Below are 6,884 nucleotides of genomic sequence, written 5' to 3'. Positions count from 1 at the left end.
TGCCAACAACTCTGTGGTGTATACTGACACATTGTCAAGGCGAGACTCTGAGGCATGAAATCAATTGCACGACTCAGATAGTGTTCCCAAAAAATAAAGACTTTACTGGAATTTAGCACAGTAATCAAAACAAGGAAAACAAATATACTCTTTCGAGGAAAACTAGCAAGTGATCAATGAGGTAGATCCGTGGGAAGTTCGTGAGGTAATCAGGAACGTGGGTCATAGTAAGACAACGAACTGACAATGAACAGGAGGCAGCTACCACAATATATACACAGGTAAAGGGGACACAGGTGGAAACAATCAGGGCGGGGAAAACAATCAAGGACGCAGGAGACAGAAGGGGGCGGGGAGCGTGGAGGCCTGAAATGAGAGGGATGATTAATTAAGGGAATAAACATAAAGCACAGGGCAAAGGGACATGACAATACTAACATAAAGAATACACTTTCACTATTAGTTTCCTAGACATGACAGTACCCCCCCCTTCTAGGGACGGCTCCTGACGGCCCAGGCTCCTCTGAGTTGAGGCGGTCAAAATCCTCAATGAGGCTTTTATCTATGACGAAGCGGGAAGGAATCCATATCCGCTCCTCAGGACCATAACCCTTCCAGTCAACCAGTAGCTGTCGCCCTCTACCCCTTTTCCGACTAGCCAATATCTTCTTGACGGTGTAAACCGGACCTCCATCAATCATCCGGGGGGGCGGGGGGGGTTTGGCGGTGGGAACCATAGCGCTCTCCTTCAAGGGTTTTAGTTTCCCTACATGGAAGGTGGGATGTACCTTCATGGACCTGGGAAGCCGTAGTCTCACTGAAACCGGGTTGATGACCTTGGTGACGAGAAAAGGACCCACAAACCGGGGAGCCAATTTACGGGAGAGTACGTGGAGGGGAAGGTCTCGTGTAGAAAGCCAGACTTTTTGGCCTGGCTGGTATACAGGAGCTGGACGGCGTTTTCGGTCTGCTGCTCTTTTCACCAGTTGTGAATTCCTGCAGAGGATCTTCCTAGCCGCAGCCCACACGCGCCGACAACGCCTGACCAGCGCGTGGGCAGACGGGACCGTGACCTCCCTCTCCGTGGCTGGGAACAGTGGCGGCTGGTAGCCATAAACACAGTGAAAAGGGGACAGGCCCGTGGCAGAAGTAGGGAGGATGTTGTGCGCATACTCAACCCAGGTGAGGTGCTCGCTCCAGGAGGATGGATTCTGGGACACCAAGCAGCGCAAACAGGTCTCCAGTTCTTGATTTAGGCGCTCTGTCTGGCCGTTAGACTCCGGATGGTATCCTGACGAGAGACTGACCGTGGCACTGATGAGGCGGCAGAACTCCTTCCAGAAGCGTGACACAAACTGGGGGCCCTGGTCGGAGACAATATCCTTTGGGAAACCATGAAGCCGAAACACATTATGCATCATGACCTCAGCCGTTTCCTTCGCTGAGGGCATCTTGGGCAAAGCAATGAAATGTGTCATTTTAGAAAAACGGTCCACTACCGTAAGAACTGTGGTTTTACCTCTAGAGAGGGGCAGGCCAGTGACGAAGTCCATGGAGATCTCTGACCAGGGTCTGTTGGGAATAGGGAGTGGTTGTAATAGTCCTATTCGCGCCCTGGAAGAGGTCTTGTTTCGAGCGCAGACAGGGCACGCCTCCACATACTCCTTCACCTCCTTCTCCATGGATGTCCACCAGAAACGTTGTTTTATGATGAACATAGTTCTCTTGACTCCAGGGTGACAGGTGAGCAGCGAAGTGTGAGCCCAGTGGATCACCTGTGGTCGCTCGGCCTCCTGAACGAAAAGCCGGTTAGGCGGGCAACCCCTTGGTGCAGGAGCTCCAGCATTGGCTCGTATTACCTCCTTCTCTACTGACCAAGTCAGCGCTCCTACCACCCGGTTTAATGGGATGATGGGTTCCGGCTCCTTGACTGCAGGCACAGGGTCAAACAGACGGGACAGAGCGTCAGGCTTGACATTCTGAGACCCCGGCCTGAAGGAAAGAACAAAGTCAAAACGGTTGAAAAACAAGGTCCACCTAGCCTGGCGGGAGTTCAGTCTTTTGGCCTTTCTTATATATTCCAAGTTTTTGTGATCGGTCCAAACCACGAAAGGATGCTCGGCTCCCTCCAACCAATGCCTCCACTCTTCCAGTGCCAGCTTCACGGCCAGCAACTCACGGTTTCCCACGTCGTAATTTCTCTCTGCTGGGGAGAGCTTCCTGGACAGGAAAGCGCAGGGGTGAAGTTTGTTGTCCTTCTGTAGTCGCTGGGAGAGGACCGCTCCCACCCCTTCGTTGGAGGCATCCACTTCTACCACAAACTGACGAGTGGTGTCCGGCAAGGTGAGTATGGGAGCAGAGGTGAACATTCCTTTAAGCCGAGAAAAAGCCTCCTCAGCCTGAGGAGACCACAAAAAAGGCACTTGAGGGGACGTGAGGACATGAAGAGGGGCTGCAATAGCACTGAACCTCTGCACAAAACGTCTGTAAAAATTTGCAAAGCCTAAAAACTGCTGCACTTTCTTACGAGTGTCAGGGGTAGGCCAACAAGCTACTGCGCTAACCTTCTCTGGGTCCATCCTAACCTGACCTGGCGAAATGATGAAGCCCAAGAAAGTGACTGTCTCTGCATGGAATTCGCATTTTTCTGCTTTGACAAACAACCTATTCTTGAGCAGCTCTTGTAGAACCTGGCGGACATGTTGTTTATGGGTGTCAAGGTCAGGGGAGTAGATCAGAATGTCGTCCAGATATACAAAAACGAAACGGTTCAGAAACTCCCTCAACACGTCGTTGATCATAGCCTGGAACACAGCAGGAGCGTTTGATAATCCAAATGGCATTACACGGTATTCATAGTGGCCTGAAGGGGTGTTGAAACCCGTCTTCCATTCATCACCCTCCCTGATCCTGACTAAATGATAAGCATTACGCAGGTCTAACTTGGTGAAAACCTTGACTCCCTGAAGCTGCTCGAAGGCTGACGAGATGAGAGGAAGGGGGTACCGGTTTTTAACCGTAATGTCATTGAGATGCGAGTAGTCAATACAGGGCCTAAGAGACCCATCCTTTTTCCCAACAAAAAAAACCCCTGCTCCTGCTGGTGATGAGGAAGGGCGAATAAGGCCTGTTTTGAGGGAGGCATCAATATAGTCCTTCATGGCCTCTTTCTCAGGTCCTGAAATAGCATATAGTCGACCCTTAGGAATTGTAGACCCAGCAATCAGGTCGATAGCACAGTCATAGGGGCGGTGAGGCGGAAGAGTCAGAGCCTTGGATTTACTGAATACTTCACTTAAATCGTGGTAGCAGGAAGGGACTGAAAGAACATCAGGAAAATATATTTCTGGGATAGTTCCCTGCCTAACCCTCCCAGTGTTACCTCTTCTGTCAATCTCCGCTACCTGCTTAACACAGTGATCTCTGCAATTCTTTCCCCACCCCTCCACCCTCCCAGATTGCCAATCAATGTGAGGGTTATGAAGTTTCAACCAGGGAAACCCCAAAATGAGTGGATGTTGGGCTGAATTAAAACAGTGAAATGACATTGTCTCGTGATGGTTATCATCACATCTTATTTCTAAAGGCTCTGTTTGGTGAGTCACTTTAAACAACAGCCGCCCATCGAGAGCACTCGCTTCAAGAGGCTGGGGTAGAGGTTTAGTTTTTATGTCCAATTTTTTAACTAAACCCCAATCCATCAGACTTTCGTCTGCCCCTGAGTCAATGAGTGCACCATGAGTAACCACATTGTCTCTGATTTTTACCTGGATGCGGGTCAGGGTGCGAGGAGGAAAGTCAGAGGAAGAGATCCGGCTCACCAACATACTCCTCTTTATTGGTGAGCCCCCTCTTTTACCGGACAAGCCGCTTGTGGATGTCCGCGCTGCCCGCAGTAGAAGCACAGACCCTCCTTTAATCGACGCTGACGTTCTGCCATCGAAAGCTTGGCGCGGCCCAACTGCATTGGCTCCTCCACGGAGCCAGGGGGCGCTGTTGTCCGGAACGCCGGTGAGGGGTGACGGGGCCTCCAAGAAGAAGTAGTATCCAGCGGCGAGCGTCTCCTCTGGGGAGGCGGATCAACCGCATCCTTGGATTTATTCCTTCTCCTCTCCGTCAAACGATTGTCTATCCGTATTGCCATGGATATGACAGAGTCCAAGTCAGCGGGCAGATCGAGAGGCGCCAGCTGGTCTTGTAGGGAATCCGAGAGACCGCTGACGAAAGCGTCAAACAATGCAGCGGAGTTCCAGCCGCTATCGGCTGCCATAGTCCGGAACTCGATGGCGTAGTCAGCCACACTCCGCTGATGTTGTTTCAGCTTAATCAGAGCCCGAGCTGCTTCCCTGCCCGGCGTGGTTTGATTGAAGATCTTTCTCATAGTGTCTATGAAGTTTTCCAGCGACCCGCAGATGGGGGAGCCTCGGGACCACTCTGCCGTAGCCCACGCTGCTGCTCTGCCGGAGAGATGGGAGATCATGAAAGCCACTTTGGAATTGTCCGTGGGAAAAGCAACCGGTTGGTGGTGATAGTGTAACTCACACTGCACAATGAACGTCCGGCAGCCCTCCGAGTCTCCGGAGTATTTTTCGGGTGGAGCCAGACGCATGGAAGTACTGTGCGGCTCAGTAGACCGGTTGAGATCGGAACCGGTCGCCGCCGGAACCGGGGGAGTCGTGGGAGGAGAAGCAGCCTGCAGGTGAGTGAGCACACGCTGGACCTCAGCTGCCAGCAGATTCACCTGGGTTGTCACCGATGATTGTAGTTCCCCGTGGCTGTTGGATAGGTGCTGCACTCCGTGCTGTATGGCGGCCATCTGCTCTTCTTGTTGCCCAAGACGTTGGCCCTGAGAGCGGATGGCGTTCTTTAGCTGGTCTGAGTCGGCTGAGTTCATTTTAATGGTCAGTTCGTACTGTCAAGGCGAGACTCTGAGGCATGAAATCAATTGCACGACTCAGATAGTGTTCTCAAAAAATAAAGACTTTACTGGAATTGAGCACAGTAATCAAAACAAGGAAAACAAATATACTCTTTCGAGGAAAACTAGCAAGTGATCAATGAGGTAGATCCGTGGGAAGTCCGTGAGGTAATCAGGAACGTGGGTCATAGTAAGACAACGAACTGACAATGAACAGGAGGAAGCTACCACAATATATACACAGGTAAAGGGGACACAGGTGGAAACAATCAGGGCGGGGAAAACAATCAAGGACGCAGGAGACAGAAGGGGGCGGGGAGCGTGGAGGCCTGAAATGAGAGGGATGATTAATTAAGGGAATAAACATAAAGCACAGGGCAAAGGGACATGACAAAACTAACATAAAGAATACACTTTCACTATTAGTTTCCTAGACATGACACACATGGTCTGTTACCCTTTTCTTTCTATGTGTATTACTCACTGGGATATACACTGCTGCCCCTGCACGCCCTGTCTCTGGATCTTTGGAGCCATCTGTAAATATGATTGTTGAGTCTGAGTGATATCTTGCAGAATAATTCTGGACTATGCGCCATACTGGTAGTTCTTTCTTTCCTTTAACTCCTCTCGTATATTGAGGTCTGCACTTGGCAATGGGAACAACCAGAGTGGAATGGACGAGATTGGAGCTGTGGGGCAATACTGTATTTGATTCAAACCTATACTTGCTGCTTTAACATCGCCAATCCATCCAACACTTGTTAAATATGACTCATTGTGCTCCCAGCAGTCTTTCAAAAATACTTTTCGCAGGATGACTATCACTGTGCCCCTGAAGGTTTACCCAGAATGCCAACATTAACTTCACTCTTCTTATCCTTAAAGGCATTTCTCCCATTTCCACCTGTATTGCTGATACTGGAGATGTTTTAAAAGCTCCACTTCAAATCCTCAGGGCCTGAGCTTGTAGGACATCCAGCTTTTTAAGGTTAGATTCTGCTGCTGCCATGAACGCTATACACCCATAATCGAATACAGGTCTCATGAGTGCCCAATATATATTCAGAAGTGATGACCTACTCGCTCCCCACTCCTGTCCCGCCAAACACCGAAGTACATTGTTGACCTTGAATCTTATTGTATTAACCTGTTCAAGAGGTTGCTCATACCATTGTAACCATATAGGAGCAATGTTCTGCCGTTTTGTAAAACAAATGACCTGCGTCTTAGCTACTGACAGTTTGAATCCCCATTTATTTGTCCATTTCTCCACTTCAACTATTGCAGCTTGTATTTTCTTTCCAACATGTGCTACATTGCGGCCTTTTGCCCACAAAGCCCCATCATCTGCATACAAAGATTTCCCCACACTTGGATGAACTTGATTAAAAATGTCATGCATCATTATATTGAACAGCAACGGACTACACACACTACCTTGCGGAGTACCATTTTCCACAGCATAAACACTTGAATATTCTGCACCTACTCTTACTTGTATTTTCCTGTCCAGTAAAAAATTCATAACCCAATTATATGCTTTACCACCAATTCCCAATGATTTGAACTTGATTAGTAGTCCTTCCTTCCAGAGCATGTCATAAGCCTTTTCAATATCAAAGAAGACTGCAATCACTACTTCCTTGTTGGTCTGTGCTTTCCTGATGTCTGATTCTAAGCACAATATAGAATCCATTGTATTCCGACCCCTCTGGAACCCACTTTGATATGGGGACAACAGAGCTTTACTTTCTAAGATATATGTTAACCTTTCTGTAACCATTCTCTCCATGATTTTGCATAAATGAGACGTCAGGGCAATAGGCCTGTAGCTAGATGGATCTGAAGGGTCTTTCCCTGGCTTCAGGATGGGCACTATTATCGCTTGTTTCCACTCTGAAGGAAGTGGGCCAGAATCCCACACCATATTAAACAACCTTAACACAATGACTAGAGAGTTATC

This window comes from Gymnodraco acuticeps, unplaced genomic scaffold (genome assembly GCF_902827175.1).
Source record: "Gymnodraco acuticeps unplaced genomic scaffold, fGymAcu1.1, whole genome shotgun sequence".
NCBI classification, from domain to species: Eukaryota; Metazoa; Chordata; class Actinopteri; order Perciformes; family Bathydraconidae; genus Gymnodraco; species Gymnodraco acuticeps.
This window is presented reverse-complemented; position numbering follows the sequence as displayed.